This window comes from Equus asinus, chromosome 19 (assembly GCF_041296235.1).
Source record: "Equus asinus isolate D_3611 breed Donkey chromosome 19, EquAss-T2T_v2, whole genome shotgun sequence".
NCBI lineage: Eukaryota > Metazoa > Chordata > Mammalia > Perissodactyla > Equidae > Equus > Equus asinus.
The window spans coordinates 13,485,308-13,508,448 of record NC_091808.1 but is presented as its reverse complement, the minus strand read 5'-3'; the positions used below and the strand labels follow the sequence as shown (position 1 = coordinate 13,508,448).

The following is a 23,141-nucleotide window of genomic DNA, read 5'->3' as shown; positions in this document are numbered from 1 at the left end:
TCTCAATGACCCCACTTCCTTCTGCAACATAATAACGGGTAAATAAAATGCTGTGCAATGGACTCTAGAAGAAAGATAGTAGCCACACGACTGGCCTTCAGCAGACTGGATCTGAGAAGAAGAGCTAATGCTACCCAAGATCAACCCAGACCCAGTTGATTGACTTATGAGTAAAATTCAGCTCCCATCTGCTCTTTGGGTTCTCTTCAGTTGTCGTAGTCCTTTTTCTCAGAGTTGACACAACAACACAACAACACAAAACAAAATCTTTTACTTCTTTTGGCCTTAAGAAACAACCATACTCTGAGTCTTCTCTCCCAACTCAGTGTTGTGTGCCTACAAGTTCCTTAAGCTGACATGAGGTCCCACGACATCATAGACATCCATTAAAAAAAAACAACTTTCAGAATGTAGTCTGCATATTTGGATTTGCAATATCACTTCAGCAGAAAAAATATTAAGATAACAGAAATATATAACTATTTTTTAAAAGGTTAGAAATGCTTTGACTCACAAATTTGGCCAGCTATCTTCTTTAAAATAATAGGCCAAGATATAGCATATTCTCACTGTCAGGAGGGTTTATCTTAAGATAAAAAGGAGTATTTCACTTAATACTTTGTGATGTAAAATAGTTGCTTAACCCGTCTTCCTTGGGGATCCTATTGGCCAGAATTCAGTTGCTCTAAGAAAGTCAGAAAGCAAAATTTTGTCCTTCTGTGTACCCAGAAAGAAAATGAAATGAAATTTGAGAGCCACTTTGCATCGTCTCTGCTATAGGGAACAAGGAGCGGCTTTCCGGAAGAGGCAGAAATTAATCAGGCCTAGAAAGGTTACATAAGCACTTTTCATCTCTAGCTTTGGAATTCCAGTAGCACTTTCAGGAACAAGAATGTCTAGTGTTCTCCTAATATTGACTCTAGGATGTGAGATGATGGTTATGGCTGCATATTTAGGAGTGTGAGCCATCAATAGCATCTCCCTTCCTAGAATGACGGTGGAGCCTGTCAGCTATAGCTGACAGTATTAGTGATTGCTGGAAACCTGAGTCAGTCACTTGATTCTATCATAAACCATCTGCAGCTAATCAATTCTACCATTCAGTGGAAGTTGTAATGATTCTGAATCAGTTTTGTTTCTGGATAGATAGATACAATTGAAATCACACTCAGCTTCTAAAGTTTCTACTTTCTCTGCCTGTGCCATGTGTAGTATATATTTGGAAGCATTTGATAGATACTTGATAGATAGATAGATAGATAGATAGAGAGAAAAATAGAGCAAATGATGTAGAGAAATAGCAATGGGGAAGACATACAGCAAAAAATCACACTTTCCAAGGATATTTTCAATTCCCTTTGGATTTTTTTCCCGCAAAGGATTTAGCAGGATTAGAAATCAAAAAGCAGTGAAATTTTATAAAATACCTGGATGTAGTTCTGTGGAATTATGCAATATGTATCAGTGTGATTATTTTTGTCTAGTAATCTTGCTGTTTTCACTGCATCTGAGAGAGAAATATTTACAAGATGCCGGTTATATATTTCTCAGTAAATACTAAGAGGCACGGTCTGTTGATATGCTCCTACTATACAATGGGTATTCCAAAATATTAAACAATCATTAAACAATCTGGGGTATTATAAGAATGGAATTTTGGAACTTGAACTAAAAGTGCTAAAGAAAAACAACTTAATGTTTTCAAATAAGCTGTAGATGTTTGTATAAATTGGTAGAATTAAATTTTGGAATAATAACTAATCTGAACACTCAGACATCAGTCTTGGTGGATAGAATTGCCCCGTTTGAAACATTTTGACACAGCAATGTTCACAAGAAAAGCACAAATTTTTCCAACTGCAATACAAGAGATTGTCAGAAGCTTACCTTGTCTTGGAAAAATGAACCCCTTGATTATTTTTGATTGCCTTGTATTCGGTGTAGCATGTTTTCTCTCGCTTTTTAATTTACTTCTTCATTAATTCATTTTCTTGAAAAATTATTTCGTTCAAAACATTTTCTTTGGTGCTAAAATTTAAAACTGTTTCCAGTAACGTGCTGCCTATGTAAAAAGAAAATGCATACGGGAATGTGTAAAATTACAGCAGGAAGTGAGGTACAGTGGGTAAGACAACAGGTGCAATTTTCAGACTCCTTAGCAAAACCTAACTCTGTGACTTACCAGCTAGGCCATGGTGGGAGATTACTATACTTTTTTGCACCTTAGTTTCATGATTTGTAATATAAGAACAACATTAGTAATTACTGGTTATGTGAGAATTAAATGAGATCATCTATATAAAATACTAGCTATGATGCCTGGCAAGAAATAAATCCTATAAGCATTAGCTTATTTAATATTTTTATCAAATCATTATTTGAAAAAGTAAATTAAAAAATGATTCAAAAGTGATCAGACAATCTCAGTGTCTGATAAGGTACACTTAGACAAGTCCATCATGGTAAACTTACATTGAAACCCTGGTATACGTTCCACTGATCTATTTATGAAACATTCTTTAGAAAAAAATGTAGGAGACAGGAAATTCATGTTATCAGGAATTGTCTAATAAGTCCTAAATACTTATTAATGATTCTGTTAAAAATCCCAGGAATAAGAAAAGCACGAGGTTTTAGATAGTGTCCAAAAAGATTATTTGACACATTTTGTCTTTAAGTTTTCCACACAATCCTTTTGATCTTTAACTCACTGAAATTTTATTTCCATCTGGACCACAAATTTAAAAAATTTATGAGTAAGATACCCAGTGATATCCAATATGCTAAATAAACAATTCTGAACTCATACCTAACTTGACCTTCTTTTTAATTTTGGTCCTTCTTGGTCCCACTTTATGTCACCAAGTCAGTTGAACTTAATGAATACGCATTGACTATGAGTGTGTCAGTTACACCAGGTCTTAAACTTTATAATTCTTATCTCTCCTGATTTCCTTCCTACATTTCTGATTATAGCATTCCAGTCTTCCTTATAGATGCCTTTCTTGACTGGTCTTCAAATAAATTTCCTATATTTGTGATCCAATATCTGCTTCTCTTTTCACTCTAGATACCTCTTATCTAAGACCATGATTTATTACAAGACCATTTACCGAGGAATCTCCAATATACATAACTGTTCCAGCTCTTTCTATTGAACACCTTCCCCATATTCCCTTCAACATCCACCTGCAAAGTTCTTTTGAATCACAATTTCAGCATATCTCAATCTGAATTCGTTATCTTTCCTCCAGTTTAGCTCTTCTATTATTTCTTCTCTGGATTATGGTAACATCAGCAACCCCATCATCCAAGTTAGAAACCTGGCTCTCTAAGCATCTTCCTCTTCATCACTTTCTAGCTCGGATCCATTAAAAGTTCATATTGATTTTCATTCCCAAATACTTGTTCATTTCAATCTCCATGCTTCTCCTCTAATACCGTTGATCTAGTTTATTGTTTTTCACTTATATGACTGCAAAAGCCTTGGAACTGGTTTTCTGTCATCCATTTGTCCTTAATTAATCCAGTTGTCGTGATACTCCACAGTGTTTTGTTTTAAATTTTAAAAGTGTCATTCCTTCAATATCTAGTTTTAAAATTCTTAATTGAATCCCCAAACCTTTAGGTGAAGCTCTGTGTGCACGGGGTTGTGATGCTGTGATTTGACTCTCCGGTCTCATCCGTTCCAACTCTCTCCCATGGATCTTCAAACTCTTCTTCTCCACTGAGTTTCATCCCTTCAGCCTCATCTGAAAAACAGTGCAAAACAATTTTTTCATCATGCTTGGATCTTTACTGCCCTGTCACTCACAATTTTCATAGCCCAATCTTCTTAAACAAGTTATAAACTCTAATCCATATTCTCTAGCTCCTCACTTTCCGTTCACTGATAATTTCACCTTAAAATCTGGCTGCTGTTACTGGGATCATAAATGGACCAACTGTCAAATTTAATACTGATCCCTAAGCGTTTCTGTTGTTGGCCTTGTCAGTATCTAGCACAATTGGCCACTCTTGCTTCTTGAACCTTTCAAGACTCACAATTTTAGAGGCATTTCTCTGGTTTTTGTTTTCTTTGTGTTTATTCTCCTACATCTTGCAGTAATATGTCTCAATCTCCTTCTCAAGTCCCTCCTTATGGGTCAAGTCTTAACATTGCTTTCCTTGGTCTTCATGTATCATTCCAAGCCCAGTGGTTCACAAGCTTGTTTGAAGCCCAACACACTGAGGGTTCAATATGCAGTAGCAATGTTACATTTATAAAACTAAGTTGGAAGAGGGAGATGGTGTCCAATTTGAAAAAGCACCTCAGGTAATTCTGACATGTTGTCCCTCTCTGGTCAAGTTTTTACTCTTTCTGGCTGACCTCATCCCTGCCCAGTCTTTCACCATCACCTATGTGCAGATGACTCACAAATTTTTACCTCCAGTTCTTCCCTATTTACTCAGTTCCAACCTCATATATTTAAATTTTACTACCTCAAACTACACGTCCTCCAAGCACTTTTAACTCAAACTATGTAAATTGAATCCATTATTTTGTTCTCTCAAACCTGTTTACCATCCAGCACTCTTATATCGATAATTCTCCAAGCAAAACACCTGGGGTTCATTTTACCCTCTTTCCTCTCCATTATTCCTAACATCCAATACGCCCTTAAGTCCTATCATTTCTTCTTCTTCAATCATGTTCATTACTTTCCACTGATACTCTCATTGTTTAGTCTTCTGTCTAGGCTATTATTATCATCTTCTAACTAATTACCATGCCTCCTGCTTTGCTTTCTGTAACCTATCTTTCACTCAGCTCCCAGAGTAAATTTTTAAAATGCAACTCTTACCATGTCAATGCTCAGATTGCAAGTCTTTTGAACTCCCACCATCTGCAGGACAAAGTCCAAATTCCTCATCCTGATGTTAGATCTCCACTGTCAGCTGAGTAGGAACAAAGTTCACTGACTACGTTTCATTTATTTATTAGACAAATATTTATTATCACCAGGCAATAGTCTACACACCAGGGATACTGTAAGGAAAAGATAGGAAAGCTCCTAACACTAAGGGAGTTTACATTCTAGGTCATGGAGAAAACAAATAAACACACACATACACACACAAAGTGGTAAGTTTTATGTGAACAATTAAAACAGAATGATTAATTGAGATTAATTAGATGATTGCTTTTATGATGAGGTTGGAAGTCGGGGAAAACATCAATGAGAGGTGACCTTTAACTTGACACCTGAATAAATGGAGGGAGTCAAAAGTCCAGGGAAGAGCTTTCCTTGTAGAGGAAATAGTATTGCAAAGATCCTAATGCAGAGACAAGCTTGGCATGTTTGAGGAACAGAGAGAAAGGCAGTGAGATTGGAGTGTGAGAGTGAGTCAAAAACTAATATGTCAGAGAAGGAAACAGGGAACAGATCACAGGGCTTTACAAAACTTGCTAAGGAATTTGGATTTTATTTTAAGTTGAATGGGAAGCCAGTGAAAAATTTCAAATCATCAAGTGATATAACAATTTATATTCTGAAAAGATCATTGTGGCAACTCTGGTACAAAATGGTAACAGGAAGATGAGTTAGATTAGAAAAGTCATAGTCATTGAGTTGGAGAGAGATGTTTGGATTTGAAATATGTTTTAAGATGGGGTAGATAAGTCTTGTTAATGGCTGGATGTGGTGGAGGAGAAAATGAGAAAAATCAAGCAAAACTTCTAGATTTGGGAGATATTAAGTGAATATACAAGTTTGAGTTTTGGGGAAGTTGAAGTAGGATCTATGGATTATAGACAAATAAGTATTTAGATGCCATTCAAAACAAAAAGAATGAATGAGATCCCCTAAGAAGGGTAAGTAAATATAGAAAAGGACCTACTACCAAGTTCAATAATAGATGGTAAAATCTAAGCTGGGTAAGTAGTGAGACTATGAGAGAAGTGGTTGATTTAAAAAAAAAAGAGAACACTAGAATTGAGATTTTAATGAAGTTGAGGAATTGCAGGTGTCAAGGCACTTGGGTAGGTGAACTGAAAGGACAGGAGGTGGTATTCACAGAATGAATGGCTTGCGTAGAGAGTCCAGAAATGATACACTGCTTGTGATGACAAGCTTGAGGCGTAACCATGGAAATGCTTGGCTGAGATAAGGTGAAGGATAAGCTCACTGGAAGTATGGAAATCAATAAACTAAGAGACCAAAATCTCTCTGCTACTTTCTATCACTATTTGCAGCTTAAGCTCTATCCATACAAAACAATTTTCCATTCCCTGAAAAATGCCATAGCATTTCACATCTCTGTGCCTTTGTTCACATCATTTTCCCTCTTTAAAAGCCTGTTCCAGGTCCCAGGGACACATGCACCTTCTTCCTTACCTTGCTCAAATATCTCGTATTCTCTGCAGCTTTTTCACTCCTAGCCCATGTCATCTCTTCAAGGAAACTAATCAGGTTCTCATTTTTCGCCTTGTATGTAACTCAATTTTAGCATGTACTATTAAAGGTGTTTATTTAAATATCTATATCTCACACTGGATTCTCAACACCTTGAAGGAGAGAATAAATATTCTTGAACTTTTCAGGCTCAGCACTTAGCAGTGCCAGCACATAGTAGAGTTTTCAGCAATGTTAGTTGAACATACTCACTCGAGAGTGTTTGCAAATATTAACGTTGACTGGCCTTGGAATGGGTAAGATATTAGGTGAGGGATGGAGGAGAGAAAAGAGAGAAGAGAAGAGATGTTTCACCACGCAATTCCATTAAATATATCAGGATATAGTAGTAGATTTTCAATGTCAAAATATATATCTCTAATTTTAAAATTTAGGCAACAAAGCTCCAAAATGGGCAACTGACTTAGTACTTTTTTGTCCAGTAGATCTGTTCATCTGCAAAAAGTAGACCTTGATTTTTCATGTGTTTTATGTTCTACCTAGCTCTCTACTTATCTTTGACTACCTGATTCTTATGTTATATGCTTGTTAGGCTATGTAACATTAGCGCTGTAATATACCACTTCCTAAATCTCAGTGGTTTAATAAATCCCAGTTTTATTTCTTGCTCATATTAAGTCCAGTGTGTATTAACAGGGGGCTCATCTTGTATATTCATTCCAAGATCAGAATCCTTCAATTATATAACTCTTTTACCTCTTAAGGCTTTAGAATTCTCCACTAGATCCCATACAATCAGCAGACAGTGAGGAAAGGTGGAAGAATGGCCAAAAGTTTGTAGAAATCAGACCTAGAAATGATGTATAACAACTCTGTCCACATTATATTGGCCAAAACTCAGTGATATGGTCACAAATAACCTCAGGCATCCTGCGTAAGTCTGATTGTTTTTGAGGAAGAAGAGGAAACAAATGGCTATTGATGAACAAGAGTTGAGAGTCAAGGAGTAACTTGTCCAAGAGTGATTCCTTTCAGATTAGCCACTCACAAAGTGCCATGGGTACCATCTACAGCCAATTGTTTAAGACACTTAATCCTGGAAGAGGTCTGAGGTGGTGAATTAGGTAATGCAGCCACTACTTCACATGCATTATCCCCACAAGTCTTGTTTCCAGCCCACTGATTATACCATGGTAGAACCCAGGACTGCTACAACCATGCAGGCTGAGCCTGTGGAATTAGGCTGGAACCAAAGTTCTGCCACATGATACTGATCTCAGCTCCAACCTCTAATTGTATCTGGAGAGAAGCTGATGCTTAAAAACTTCACAGCTTTGTAAAGTCCTTCTTTTGAAGTCTGATGCTAGTTCTGTTAGTTGCAAGATCGTCACAGAGGACTCACACTCCTGCTAATGCTCCTGTTTCTTTTACTTTATCCTAGCAAAAGCTGCTCCAATAGATCTGCTGAATGCTGTCTGGCCTTTTGCCTTTGTTTACTCAACACTGGCATTCTCTGCCACAATATTTATGTTTCGTTCTTAGGCTACCATCTAGTTTCTGGCCAAAGCTGCCTTCCTGTGTGTCTATGTGGCCAGCCAGATCTGCCCAACTTACACTTTTTTCACAGATTCAGCCGTCAACCAGCCTTATACAGACTGTGTAGGATCTTACTAGAGTATCAGACACTTCCTTCACTATACCCCAACCCTTTCCATCCAAAGAATCACTAAGATCTCAAATATAAGAGAATCAGGCTTTCTACAGACAAGTCATCTGACTGATTGAGTCTTCTCTCTGGCGTAATCGATACTCTAGCAGGAGAATTAGAATCTGAACACATTTGTTGAAAAGTTAATTTATAATTAAAAGTGCTATTAAAGGAAAATCCAGGGTATTTTGGAAGATAATAATGTGATGCAGATAGTTTAGGTGGGTTGGTCTAGAAAGACCTCTTGGAGGAAGTTGCTTATAAGTTACAACATGAACGATGAATGTGAGTAAGTGAAACAACAGAGAGAAGAGTATCTTAGACAGAGAACAGAGCACATGCAAAGGCCCTTAGAAGAACTGGAAGAATCAAAAGATAACCAGGGTGACTGAGCCCGGTGTGTGGATATGGTGGGGGATGTATATGGGGTTGACACAACATGAAGCTGGAGAAGGGGTGGGTTTTGAAAGATGTTGTAAGGTGTACTTTTAAATTTGAATTTTATCCTAGGGAAAATTAATGGGCTTTGAAGGGTTTTAGACAATAGCCTCAGGTTATCAGAACACAGTGGCTGCTGTATGGAGAATTAATTCATTAGGGAAAGTGTGGAAGCAAGGCGTGAAGGCTATTGCGGTGGCCTAAGTAAGTCATGGTGCGGTTTGGACTGAGGCTGTGTCAGTGAAGATGGCGAGCTACACACTTATGGGTGATATATTTTGGTTATTAAATAGGCCATACTTAAAGTCAATAAGTCATGTGAATCCTTGATATGAAAGGCACCATTAGAAATAAACTTAAAGCGTTATCTTAAAGATAGCTATATTAAGCATGTAAAAGACACTGCAGCCCTCCATACCTGCAACGTGGTCTTTTGGTTATTACTGTCCTTCTTTCTATCTAGGAATAGTCAACAATTCTTATCAAAGTGCTATGTCAAGAAAACCAAGACAACATTGGCTCAAAAAGTCATATTGTTAGACCTGAAAACAATAACATATACTGAATGGATCTTTCAGAATGGTACACGCTCATGAAAATATCATGATAGAAAGTTTTAAAGAAAAGCCAACCATGTGGGCTTGGGATTTGAACCCATTTTTTCAGTGACGTTTGAAGGTGAAGCTCTCCCCTGGAAATGGAGAGCTACAGATCCTCAGAGAGGTGCTTCAGTGGTTCCATTCAGCAGTGATTGCAAGGGGTGTCCAGATGAGTCCAATGACAGCCTCATGGGGTCCCTTAAAGGATCAGTCCGACAGGATCAAAGGAGACTGCTTTGTTCTGGGTATTTTCAGAGTTTCAGGGACAGAAGATAACATATTATTTTATTATCTTACCTTAATTTATGAGAATCCCAAACACTCAGTTCCTAATAATATGTTTTATTACTTCTTCTGGTGGTGTGTTATTTTCCCTGCCAGTCTTCTGCTTATAATCACTGAGGCTGGGTGAGGATCTGATTATAATAGGCTGGGGATGTCTGTTTCCTGTTGTTGGCATCTCTGACTCTCCTTAGATCACTTTGCCCCCAAGTCTGAGCCCTAGACCCCGATTCCAGGAAAACAGGATAAAGCCTATACAAAATCCCATGAAGATGGAACAAGCTAACAGATTTTTAAGGTAACACTGTTGTCAGATTTAAAACAAGAAAAAGGTTCTGAATTTGAGAGACTCAGTTGCAGGAAGCATCCTGGCAGGGTGCTAAAGGCTTCCAAGCGTCCTGACTCTTATTAAATCAAGTGGTACTTTCCCAGCATTGTCGGAGCATCTCCTACTTTCTGTCCCTCAGGGAGAAGTTCACAACTGTATCTTGGCTCCCTGTTTTCTGAAAGTCCTTGAAAGAGAGGTGATATCAGTTTGAAGCGATTGCCTTTTGTGTAGCACTTTTATTTTCACATTCCCAGGGAGAGAGCAGGGCGGGTACCTTACCAGTAGACAGTAAAATCAAATGAGAGAGAGATGCTATTATCTTAGAGCTGCTGAGGGTTCTGTGTTGACCAGTTAGACACCAAGAAACCTGACCATCAGATTGGGGTACCCTAAGGAAACGTGGTCTGCATCTGCTGTCTTATAAGTGCAAAGGATTTTGCAAGAACAATTTTCCTAAAAAGTTATTAGAGTAAAATTTTATTTCCTTCTTATGATTTGTAGTGCCATTAGCCCAAATGGATTAGTTATGGAACGCTTTCATTCCAGAAAATTGTATAAATTTAGACAAACGTATATACTTTATTTATACTTTATAAAATTTATATAATTATATATAATTTATTTATACTTTATATAATTTATTAATACTTCTATTGCAGTTAGTAAATTCTTAAAGTGTATGATGATCACTTTTCCATCTATTTTTCATATTTGTAAAAAATTCATATTTCAAAAACTTCTCATGTTTGTAAAATTTGTAAAAGAAAATGTCCCATATTTGTAAAAAATTCAGTATGTTTACATACTTTTTTTTCTAATGATATCCACTCATACTCTCTTGCTCTGTAATCTTCCCCATGTCTATCTGGATTCTTTCTACATCAGGGCAAATTTTATTCTATGGAATCACGCAGTGTAAGGGTTAGGAGAAAGCAATACCTTGGCCACAGTAAGGATACATGTAAGTTTCCAGGATGGAGAACATCAGTTTGCTGGGTTAGAGATCAGTGATGCTTTATTAATTACTAAGTACAATTCCTTCTCTTTAACAAACTTGGTAAGTTATTGTTTCCATCAATAAACATTCATTTTTAGTCAACTCTGTTCCAGATGCTCTACAAATTTGAGTGAGGCATAATTTTTGCCTTAGTGGCTCATGCTCTAGAATAGGGTTTCTCAACCTCTGCAATATTGACACTGTTGACTGGATAATTCCTTGTTGTCAGGAACTCTCAGGTTCATTGTAGGGGGTTTAGCACCATCCTTGGATTCTACCCACTAGATGACAGGAGCATCCTCAAGTCATGGCAACAAAAACATGTCTCCAGATTTGCTAACAAGCCCCTAGTTGAGAACCACTGTTCTAGATGCACAAATAAGCATGCACGTAAATACTTAAAATAGAAGCAGAAAGTGCACTGAGGCATAGTCTATACAAGCACAGTCTCTGGGGTGAATTGCGCTGAACTTGAGCTTTGCTTCTATCAAGCTAACTGCTTAACCTCTCCATTCTTCAGTTTCGTCATCTGTAAAACTAGGCTAATTATAGTATTGACCATATCTTGGGTTCTAGTGAGTAGCAAGGCATTATGTGGGTGTGTGGGAGAGGGAGAGAGACAGATTAGAACAGATGTCTGCACCACATCAGCAGCACTAATTAAATGTTAGTTCTTGTTATTCTAATAGAGAAATATTTCACAATTTGAATTTCAAAGAGGTACGTTGGAAGTGCCAGTGGAGAATCTGTCTGTACAGTTGCATCTTTAATTAAGACATTGGATTAGGAAATGTCTGAGTACCTATAACTTTATGGATGAATATCCACATGAATGAATGATTCCAATATAATCTCCTTCTTTTAGAAACGTGAACAGAAACTGCTTTCAAGTGATCTAAGTTATCTAAAGATTAATCCCCAAGCTTCTTCTTCAAATGTCCATTCAGTCTCCACTATTTATTATAGATTACAATACAGAAAGGTCACTCCACAACATCGTTGTTGAAAATCTTTAGATCTTCTTTACTGAACAGGGTAAATAATTCAACTGTGTTCTTGCCATTCTCAACGGAGAAATCACCTATCAGTTCTGCATATTTCTTCTTCCCTTATTTCTTCCCTCCCTCCCCACCCTCTCTCATTATTTTCCTCCTTCCTCTCATCTTCTTTCCATTTAACAAATGTTTATTGAGCGTCTACTATGGTTACCAGGCCAAGTTCCAGAACTATAATTGTTATGAAGAAAGGCTTAGCCTGCCCAACAGACTCTTGTAGTCTAGTATCACATGTAATTTAAATAGAAAAAAAAAAAAGAACCCACTCTGCAGCAATTAATTCATTTAATCCAAGTACTTATTTTCTTTTTATGTTTCTTCAACTCTACTTTCTAATTCCATTCTGCTACCTTGTCCCAAAAACCAATCCCTAGGTCAAAACAAAGATTTCTCTCTGGACTGTCTTTCCTGCTCCTGTCTGAGTTCTGGGTTCTGGCTGTGCTCAGTTTAACCCATCCTTTTACCAACCAGATACCACCTCCGAGAGCCAGGCCTAGGGATAACCATGCTCAATAAAATTCAGAAAATAAAACTTGAGAAGCACATTTAAGATAAACACTAAAAATCATTTAAACCTGATTTTAAAATGGATTTGAAATTTTATACTTCAAATGAATTTATAATTTATTTTTATTTATAATTTGAAATTAAAAATTAAATTAAATAATTTAAATTAAAAAATTAAATTAAATATAATTAAAAATTTATAATTTGAAATTAGATATTTCACCAAAGAGGTTATATGAATGGCCAATAAGCATATGAAAATGGAAGAAGGGAGGGAGGTGTGGGGAGGGCATCAGGGGTGGTTAAGGATATGTGTATGCTGATGACTGTGATTAGTCTTTGGGCGGTGAACATGATGTAATCTACACAGAAATCGAAATATAATGATGTACAGCTGAAATGTATATAATGTTATAAACCAATGTTACTGCAATAAAGAAAAATAAAGTCAAGAAATCAAAAAAATAGAAAATTGTAAACGCATTAAAAATAAACTTACTGAAAATAGAAATAGTCATAGTAAAAGTTTAAACTACTTGATGGATAATCAATTTATACAAAATGTGCATGACAACATAAGCAGATTTTGTGGCATAAGCTCCATTTTTCCAATATAGTATCCTAGAAAACAGCTATGTCTGTTCAAAATATTCCTTCATAACATCAATGGAGTCTGAATTTTTGGCGTGATGCATCTCAGTTCTGAGCATCATTATACATCGAATATTCAGAGAGCATTTTTCAGCCAACTCAATGTGCTATTTGTTATGTAACTTTTTAGTCTCCTATTTTTTTCGTTTGGAAAATAATTGTCTGCAAAACTTAGGAAATCTGGCCTGTGTTCAATATAAAACTTGACAGAAGAAGCCAAGGAAGGAAAGTTGGAAAGTCTCAAATTAGGGTGAGAGATAGAGAACGTGCCCTCACTCTTGACTCATCTCTGAAAATTATCCTCCGCCACAAAATTCTATTTAAAATATGTATATATTGCTTTTTAAAATCTTCTAAATTTCTTTTCAAAGTCTTTACAGCCAGTCTTGCCACTTTCTTTCAATTCCTTCTGCCTATTGTAGCCCATTCAGTCTAGCTAAGAGGAATCCAAAGTTCTCATTCATTACAAAAAGTAATCAAGATAAATAATACTGTAATAATACTTTATTGCAATATTTTTGAAAATCCACATTGAACAAAATATCAGAATTTTAAATTAAGACAGGCTGTTATTGTTTGTTTTATGACCCTGTTTTGTTGGGCAATGGGAACAGTCGTTTTCAATCAGCCCCCAAATTCTGGGTTGCTGGCTTCCACCGATGGGCTGGTTTATGAGGGTTGACAATGGTGAACAAACAGATTGGGCAATGCAAAGCTTTATATATAGTCATTGTTTTGATTGTGGACCTTTTATTAACTTTTTCCACTTGGTTCAAATTAAGGGGGGTATTTTGATAAGGGTATATAATGGTGCACCTTTTCATTTGGCTGCAGGCTCCAGTGCGGTTCAGCAGGGCACTGAAGAAAGGAATCCTTACTTGGCAGCCTACATTTTAGTAGCTTGTGGTGGGAGGGCAGTGTGAGGGGGGGCGAGTTCATCTTGGGACTTTCTCTAGGGAGGGGCCACATCATAGGGACTGGACCAGATGGAGTTTTATCAATTCTTGGCCATTCTTAACTACTTTTTTTCCAGTTTTTGACATTTTGTCCCTAATTCAACAACACATCATGAGATAATTTCTCAAAATGGAAAATCAACTCAAAGCTAAAAAATCATCTTAAAATTTCAATGTCATATCTTTGCAAGAAAAGAATGGTTAAATATTTAAATCCTCAGTAACTAATCTCTATTGACTAAGATACGGACCTGTTTAAAGAGATGGTGCAATCAAAAGCTAGCCTTCAAATAACCTCCATTTTCATTTTCCACGGATACTTTCTCTGTTGTCAGTGTCCCCACGTATCAACACTGAACTTGGGTGTGTTTCTTTAGTTGGGGGGATTGGCTAATACTTATACTCGCTCTATCAAAAAATCTTCAGAGCTGGCTTTGCGTGGTTCCTCAAATGTTTATCTAACCTAGTCCTTCGGGTTTAAGGACATTTGAGTTTTTTAAAAGCATAAAATGCAAATATTATCCTGGGAGGTTAAGAAGAAATAATGTCAACCATTAACCTTAAAATCGACAATTAATGCTTCAATCCAAATGAGTTTATAATGTTTCTTTAATAATGAATGGACCACTGGTTGTTAAATTTTACGAGTTACTAGTACTGGAATTTGAGGTGACATTGAGGCTAAAAGGTGAATGCCAATTCTTTAAAGAGCACTTTTTAACATATTCCATCATAACCCTATTCACCCGGTATTCTTTCAGTACTATTTGGGGGTTGAGTAGAAATGTTTATTTCCCTGACTTTGTCTTATCAGGTAAAATACAAGTCCAGAGGAGTTAAGAGTTCTCATGGTTTGTAGCAAACAGGGATCCTTTCGGTGGCATCAGCTTACCTCTGACCTAAAGGAGCATGTTCTGCCCTATCCTGCACCACATATCCCAACTCAATGTTTAGGCTCAGTTTTCTGACTGACATCACAATATATAGTATGAACCCCAGATGTTACAAAAATGAATTTTCACATCAATCAAAACGTTTTGTTTCATGTTTTAATGAAAATAACTAGAATAAACCTTGAGTTCTTCCAGGGCAGGAAACTGTCTTTGTCACCTTCTGCAACTAAAACTCTACACAGTGCTTGGCACAAGAGATACACTCACGAACTATCTCTTGGCCTGTATGGTGCCAAGTCCTTAGGATAAGCGTCTTGTGAGAGAGAACTTTAATGGAGATAAAAGGTTTAGAAGGTCTATTTATTGAGATAGTGGTGGTGATAGTATTGTGCTGTGTTGGGCACCATATTTCTTGGTGAAAACAACAAATAGAAAAGATGGATGAAGGGGTCGATGAGCATATGGGAAGGCCAAGGATGAAAGAATATGAAAAATCAATTTTCTTTTCTTTACAATTTTGCTTATGCACAATTTCTTTTACAAACTCAACAGAAGGTTAAAATGGTGGCTCTTTCTAACTTAGCTTGAATGACGTCCCGAGAAAATTAGCCCCAGATAACAAAATGTGTGTAAAAGAGTGGCAATAAACAGATTTTACAAAGGAAATGGGTAAGAATCTGTTGTACGATTCTTGCATCTCTTCATTTATCTCAAGAATATAGAACTTTATACAGAGAGGATGGAAAGACAACACACTGCAGACCTGTCTTGGGAGGGAAGATGGTGGTACTCCACCTGTTCCAAGTCTAGTGAGGGATGACCACGCAATGACTTAGAGAGTTATGCAATGTGTGTAAAATGTGGGCTCGGCTTGAATCACGACTGAGAAAGGCACAGCGGCCTGAGATGGGAGAATAAAGGTAGCTGCCCTGGAGTGGACCGGCTTGCCTTCCAGAGTTCTGGTGTAAGGATGCACACACGTCTCATTTATGCATGCTACATGGGAGAGAGAACCAAGGTGGGGTCCTGAAGTCCTTCTAAGAAGGACAACTAGATGGCTGGGGATACCAACAGAAGAAGATAGAAATGGACACCATGCTCCTGGTGCTGCAAAGCTTTTCAATCTATCATCATAATTAGAGGTGCATCTGCCCAGGTCAAGGAGATTACAGGAGTGGGGTCATCTGCTCATCCATGCAAAAGACTCTTGAGGGGAAAATGCCAAACTTAATCATCTGTTAAACCTAGAAAACTTGAAGCCTGCTCAAGCAAAACTTTTCCTCTGTTTGCCCTACTGCTGTGACCTGGAAGACAGACACTGGCTGGTGAGTTGTTGGAGGGAGAGGAAGGACATGCAGTAGAAAAGAGAGAGGGAATCAGATGCTTCCTACATGCTGCCCCCACTGCCCTTTTCCCTTTGTGGATTTCAAGCCAGAAGCAGGTCTAAGCTTGGAAGGAAGAAGATTTGATATTTGGGATGTCATAACAAGCTACAGTTTTGATTAATATCTTGGAGAGGACATTCCATTTTCTAAAAGGAGACTGTGTGATATAAAATATCTACAGGACCAAAAGTGAGTAGCAAATTCAATGACCTCTTGGAGTTTTCATTTAGGATAAGATGAGATTACTGTCTGTGATTATATTTTTAAAATACAAATGAGCAACTAATTAACTAAACAGATAAATAAAGTAAAATTGCATTTTGATCACATCATGAGCTGTACTCAAGTGAGTTCATTGCATAGAACTACTCTCTGGCTGGTGGCAATAACATTTAATATTATTATAATTACCCCTTTCACTCACCTTATTGTTATGACATATGCCCCTCCACCTATTTATCATGGCTGAGCTCTTTTTGGTCTTATATTGGAGTCACTATTTTGGAAAAGCCAACCATGGTGTGGGCTTCTGATCTCAGGTGTGAATATGAGGGATGAACAGTCAAACTCTGCAAATGAAAAGACAGTCTCATGCCTCCCCATTCCTTCATAGGCACCACAGCCTCCTCTTCCAAGGCAAGGCTGCCTTAGCATGTCAGACCAGGCAGGAAATGTCACCTGGTAAACCACCAGCGATAAGCATGAGCTAAGATCCCCGGCAGCCGAGGATGCTACCCTCTGGCTCCTGAAGGGTTTAATTACGCTCTCCCTGTCAGGGAGGGAAGTTGGATTTGCATCAGTGGAGTTGCGTTTTCCACATTCGGATGATTTGTCTCTCCTTATAAAATCGTTTCCCAACACCACTCTGGAATCCTAGAAACTATTTACTTACAAGCCTGCATGGCTCCCTCTCAGACCAAGGGCCAATCGGTGTCCTTGTGTTTACATTTCTACCTTTCATAGGTGGCCTTCTGAGAGGGCTTTGTGAAAACAGAACAGAGTCCTCATGGGTAAGCACTCAACGTTAGTGCTGTCAACTCTGTTCTCAGGCTCTGCTGCTGCACGTTCAACAATAGCCCTTAATTCCTGGGTTACGATGTCAAAGACACCGTCTTTTTGCTCAGTATCCCACACAGAACAAAATTCCTGTCTGCCTCCCCTGACCTATCATGTTTGGGATGCAAGGCTGACTCCCTGAGGATCTCAGCCATGGCCTCCTGGTACCTTCTGAAAGAAACCTGCCCTCACAAGTGAGCATTTTGGAGCTGGCCCGGTGGTTCAGTGGTTAAATGCCCACATTCCGCTTCGGCAGCCCGGGGTTCAGATCCCAGGTGCGAACATGGCACGGCTTGGCAAGCCATGCTGTGGTAGGTGTCCCACATATAAAGTAGAGGAAGATGGGCATGGATGTTAGCTCAGGGCCAGTCTTCCTCAGCAAAAAGAGAAGGATTGGTAGCAGAAGTTAGCTCAGGGCTAAGCTTCCTCAAAAAAAAAGAAGTGAGCATTTTATGGATGAGGAGTACGTCTGTGATATTTTCTTTAAACAGTGCACTGTGTTAAAAATGTTGTCAATCAGGCTATCTTAAGATTGGCCAAAGGCCAATCCTTGGTCAGGGCTTCAGGAACTCACCTGGATGCAGGTCACAAAATAGTTGTCAGACTAGGTAAAACCAATAGAAAAAGAAGTGAATAGCTTAGAATTACTCCTTATGTAACAATCATATGGATGAGTTCATACTCATATACACCCTGTTTCTATAGCACCTGGAAAATGTTTGTTTTGAGTGTGAATGAATATTTGGTATTCCATCTTTGGAAGTTTCAAACTGTAGATATTGCAGAAGTGTGGGTATAGATCCAGACTATAAAAGTGTGTACTTAGAAAAGTGGGAGATTCACTATAAGATGAATAACGTCTGAGGATCTAATGGAAAACCTGGTGACTATGGTAGATCACACCGTATTGTACAATTAAAATTTGTTAAAAGAGCAAGACTTAAATATTCTCACCAAATTAAAAAAGACAAATCCCTGAGGTGATAGATATGTTACTTTCCTAGATGGGAGGAATCTTTCACAGTGTATACATGTATCAAATCATGATGATGTACATTTAAATATCTTACAGTTTTATTTGTTAATTACACCTCAAGAAAGCTGAGTAAAATTAAAAAATAAAAATTAATAGAAAAGAAAAAAAATAAATTTAAAAAGATGGGAAAAAATAAATGAAAAGAGGGAGACATCACGCACTTCTACCTTAGTCATGTCATTGTCTCTGGCGGATGCAGCAACAATCGCCTACCTCCTCTCCTTGATTCCGTATTTATCACCTTCAGTGTCTTCCAGTGGTTCTCATGCAGGGCTGATTTTGCCCCTGAGAGACATTTAACAATGTCTGGAGACAGTTTTAGTGGTCACAACTGGGTGGGAGGTGTTATAGCAGTATAAGGTAGAGGTCAGAGATGCTGCTAAACCTCCTATGATGCACAGGAAAACCCTCCAGAACAAAGAATGATCCAGCCCAAATGTCAATTGTGCTGAGAAATGCTGGTGTAGTCCCACATCGCAACAAGAATGATCTTTTTAAAATATATAATAGATAATGTTGTTCCTGCTTCGAACCTTCCAGTGGTTTCCAGTTTCCCTGGGAGTAAATGGCAGTGTTTCTCATGGCCTATGTAAGCCCAAGATGACCTGCTCCTGCTGCATCCCTGACCTCACCTCTTGCTGCTCACCTCTCAGTTGCTCCACCCCAACCACAATGCTCACCTTATTCTCCTGGATTCTCCCTCCCTCCCTCCATGTCTCTGCTCAAATGTCATTCCCTTATTCTTCTGGCTTCTCCCTCCATCCATCCATGTCTCTGCTCAAACATCATTCCCTTGGAGAGGACTTCCCTGACGACTCTGTCAAAAAACAAGCAAACAACACTCTAAAAACAACCAGCCAATAACTCTCGCTAATTCCCCTCCCTGGGGCATAAAATTAGAGTAATCATAATCCTTGGCTCATGACATACATTCAGTAATAGCTCATGAAAGGCCCTTCTCCCTTCCCTTGTTTCTTTCTTTCCTCCTTCCTTCATTCTTTCCTTCCAAAATAATATAATTAAACGCATGACTCCAACATCCAACATGGAACCTAGAACACTCACAGAAATCTGTGTGATCACTCCAGTGTTTCCTGGCCTCCCCTTCATCCAAGATAACTACTACCCTAAATCTTGTGTTAATAATTTTTTAAAATTCATTTTATATATTTTCAATACATCTGTGTATATGCATTTAAAAGTCTATGTTTGGGTTGTATGTGTGTTCGACTTTATGAAAAATGCCTCATGATGTTTCTAATATCTAGGAACTAATTTTGCACTCATATTTATATTGGTAAGATCCATCTATAATGTTGCATATAGTCGTAGTCACCCATTTTCATTGGTGTATAATATTCCCTGATGGAGTGTGTCACGTTTTGCCTCTCCAGTTGCCTCTACAGCGTGTATTTATTTCTAGGCATTTGTCATCATCAACTGAGTTGTTAGTGGGGAACATGTTGCAGAGATTCCTTTGGGTTTCTCTAAGTAGAACTTAGCACTACCTGGTATTTTATATATACATTGGCTTATTTGTTGACGTCTGGTTCCTCTCTGGAGAATGTAAACCCCCTGGACACAGAGCCTCTGCTTTGCCCCTGCTATATGTACAAAGCCCAGAAGTGCACCTGGTATATTATAGGAACTTGCTTAATATCTACTATCTTTCTTTTGTCCACTTTGGCTTCCTGTCCAGCTTATTACAATAGCTTCCTAACTGGTCTCTGCTTCCTCCCTTGCTGCCTCTGAATCACCTTTCAACATCACAGAGTGATCTTGTTAAAAGGTATGTCGATTCTGTCATTTTTCTGTTTAAAAATCTCCAATGGCTTCCCATAACTCAATGTAAAAGCCAAAGTCCTTATAATAAACAATGGCTTTTCATGATTCGACTCCTTCCTACTTCTCTGACCTGATCTCCTAACACTTGCCTCATTGCAGTCTGCACTCCAGGCATACTAGCCTCCTAGCTACTCTGAACATACTTGGTTTATGCCTCCCCAGGACCTTTGCACTTGCTATTCGCTTTGCTTAGGGAGTTCTCCTCTCAGACATCCATATACCTCATAGCTCATTTCCTCCAAGTATATGCTCAAAAGTCACTATTATGGGGTCTTCTCGGCTACCTCATGTAAAATTGTAGCCCTCTCATCACTTTCTGTCTCTTTACAGTGCTTTATTTTTTCTCCTTAGCTCTTATTGCTATTTAACTCAATGTGGTTTGGGGATTGTTACTGATATGTTTTGTTTGTTTGTTTCCTCTTACTGAATTGTAACCTACAATGAGGCAGAGATTTTTGTCTGTTTTGTTCATTGTTGAATCTTTGGGCCCAGAAAGTGCCTGGCACATAAAGATATTCAGTAACAAAAGGAAACAGTCAATAAAATGAAAAGGCAACCAAATGAATGAGAGAAAATGTTTGCAAACCATATATCTAGTAAGGGATTTATAAGGAACTCATATAACTCAATAGCAAAAAAACAAATAATCCAAATAAAAAATGGGCAAAGGCACTGAATGGACATTTTCCCAAATAAGATGAAAATGGCCAACAAGTAAATGAAGACGTGCTCAACATCACTAATCATCAGGGAAATGCAAATCAAAACCACAGTGAGATATCCTCTCACACCTGTTAGGATGGCTATTGTCAAAAAGAACAAGACAACAAGTGTTGGTGAGGATGTGGAGGAAAGAGAACCTTTTAATGATGGTGGGAATGTAACTGGTATAGCCATCATGGAAAACAGCATGGAGGTTCCTCAAGAAATTAAAAATAGAACTGCTATATGATCCAGCAATCCCACTTCTGCATATATATCCAGAAAAAGAAGAAAACAGGATATCAAAGAGATATCTGCACTTTCATGTTCATTGCAGCATTATTCACAGTAGCCAAGATATGGAAACAACTCCTGTGTGTGTCAATGGATGAACGGATAAAGAAGATGTGATATACATACATATAATGGAATATTATTCAACCATAAAAAGAAGGCTATCCTAACATTACGAACCTGGAGGACATTATGCTGAGTGAAATAAGCCAGATAGAAAAAGACAAATGCTGTATGATCTCACTTACATGTTGAATCCAAAAAATAAAAAGAGTCAAATTCATAGAAACGGAGAAAACATGGTTGTTGCCAGGGGCTGGGTGTGGAGGAAATGGAGAGAGGTTGGTCAGGATGTACAAAGTTTCAGTATTAGATGAATAAGTTCTGAGGATCTAATGGACAGCAGGTTGATAATTAATAATACTGTATTATATACTTGAAATTTACTAAGGCAGTAAATCTTAGGCATTCTCGCCACACACAAAAAATGTTAACTGTATGAGGTGATAGATGTGTTAATGAATTTGAATGTGGTAATCAATAATGTATATGTATATCAAATCATCAACATTGTATACTTTAGATATATACGATTTTATTTTTCAAGTATTCCTTAATAAAGCTGGAGAAAACAAAATAAATATTTGCTGAATGAATGAGAGTAATGAGGAGTGTGAGCAATTATTTATCATACAATTATTTATTTTGACATTCATCACATCATATTTATAGCTTTGGTGGTCTAATGGATATCAAAATGACTTAAACCTCTAAAAAGAAAATTTTCTCAATGCTACTGATGTAAACATTGGAAGAAACAGAATATGAGGTAGGAATAGACACCTGGATTCGAAATATGTTACCAATTCTGAAAGATCCTAATTCTCAAAACTTGCTTAAATATGTTAAATGTAATTTTTGCCTTTCATAAAGCAGGAAACAATCATTTAGTAAAGAGTAAAATCAGATTTAGACTCATGCACTGCAACTATGAGGAGTGAAATACAGACCCTCTTATTGTGGTTGTCACACATGGAGCTTCTAACTAAAGACTTCAGAGGAACAAGAGTTTCTACACCACTGCTGTCACTGTTGTCGTTTGTCAAAACTGACTTTAGTGGAGCCATTTTATTTATTTTTATTTATTTAGTTTGTGAGGAAGATTGGCCCTGAGCTAACATTTGTTGCCAATCTTCCTCTTTTTGCTTGAGGAAGACGATCTTCCTCTATTTTATGTGAGATGCCACTACAGTGTGGCTTCATGAATTGTGCTAGATCTGAACCCAGGATCAGAACCTGTGAACCCCAGATCACTGAAGCAGAGTGTGCAAACTTAACCACTATGCCACCAGGCCAGCCCCAAGTGGAGCCATTTTAAAATGGAGTCAGAACTGCCTTTCCAAAGAAACTATTTTGCTCTCTTGAGCCTTGGACTGGGCCAAACCTTTGTACTGGGCCAGAATAGCAATTGTTTTATAAGCAATTTTTTGAGAAGTCAGCAAGAGAACAGACATCCTGATCACAAAGACTGAGGATGGTGGACTTTCTGAAGATAGAATCAACAGTCAATCAATGTTTAGACAAGACTAGCTCTCTGCTGCCAACCCAATTAACATTCGTTGTAATACAAAGAATATTTGTTATGGTGATCTGTGATCAGTGATCTTTGATGTTACTATTGTAATTGCTTTGGGGCTCCACAAACTGTGCCTATGTAAGACCACAAACATAATCAATAAATGTTGTGTGTGTTCTGACTGCCCCACCTGCCTCTCTCCTTCTCCTCAGGCTTCCCTATTCCCTGAGACAAAACAATATTGAAATTAGGCCAATTGATAATCCTACAGTGGCCTCTAATTGTTCAAGTGAAAGGAAGAGTCTCATGTCTCTCGCTTTAAAGCAAAAGCTAGAAGTGATTAAGCTTAGTGAGGAAGGCATGTTGAAGCTGAGACACGCCAAAATCTAGGCCTCTCGTAACAGTTAGCCAAGTTGCGAATACAAGGGAAAAGTTCTT

At 37.9% G+C, this 23,141-nt stretch overlaps 1 long non-coding RNA gene across 4 annotated transcripts in view; it reads right to left on the bottom strand.

The window, feature by feature from the left end:
- LOC106827895 (uncharacterized) overlaps window positions 1–23,141 on the bottom strand; it is a 76,550-nt gene that overhangs the window by 45,504 nt on the left and 7,905 nt on the right. For 2 of the 4 annotated variants that reach the window (XR_011495533.1, XR_011495532.1), the window contains exons 2-3: window positions 3,623–3,752; window positions 1,888–2,062 (exon numbers count right to left, since the gene is read on the bottom strand). This is a non-coding gene — a long non-coding RNA (uncharacterized lncRNA). Of the gene's footprint in view, window positions 1–1,887; window positions 2,063–3,622; window positions 3,753–4,844; window positions 4,959–18,966; window positions 19,104–23,141 lie in introns of those variants that run through there. The other 2 variants (XR_011495534.1, XR_006515999.2) reach the window with 2 other exon arrangements.